Here is a 778-nt window from a genome sequence, read left to right as displayed (position 1 = left end):
TGCCCACCAGTCCTCGGGGCGGGGGGGGCCCGGTGACACCATGAAACCCGAGTGAATGCACGCGCCTCGGGGCCACCACGACGGCAGCCCTGGCCGCGGCGCCCGCCCTCCTTCCCCCTTTGCGGGCTCCTTCCTAACGGAGGACTCGGCTCCCGACTCCCGACGCCTCGTTGGCTCAAGTTCTGCTCTTTTTTCTTCTCTCCCTAAAATTCCTTTAATGAGCAAAACTGGGACAATCGCAGGCGGGCGTTTTTAAAGTGAAAGCTTCCCGGAACGGACCCCTCTCACCTCGTCAAGGGGGCTGCTTCATCACACACAAAGGCTTTCCCCCAAGAAAAATGCCAGCAGTCCCCGGAACAGAATACTGACAAGGCCCTCTCAGCAGCGACCCTACCTCCCCTCCAGGAAAAAAAAAAAAAAAAAAAAAAAAAAAAAAAAAAAAAAAAAAAAAAAGACGTAGGAAAAGGCAGCCGGTGCGAGGTCAGCCGCGCGAGGGGCCTCGTTTCTCAGAGGGAGAAGCAGCCAGAACTGAGGGATCCCCAAAGGGAAGGAAGGGCCTCTCTCAGGAACCTGAGCGCGGGCGGGAGGAGGGCTGCCGTCGTTAACATGTTACGAGGACAGAACTTTCACTAGCCTGCTTTTCCGCCATTTTCACCACGGAGGCTTTCACCAAGAAAGCAGACAGGAATACATCGTTCTCGCAAGAAAACAAACAACAAAAACTATCAAACCGGGCGTCCCCCTCAGGCTGGCCGGCCGGCCGCAGACGCCAGGCGAG

Source organism: Myotis davidii, unplaced genomic scaffold, assembly GCF_000327345.1.
Source record: "Myotis davidii unplaced genomic scaffold, ASM32734v1 scaffold339, whole genome shotgun sequence".
Taxonomy (NCBI): Eukaryota; Metazoa; Chordata; class Mammalia; order Chiroptera; family Vespertilionidae; genus Myotis; species Myotis davidii.
This window is presented reverse-complemented; position numbering follows the sequence as displayed.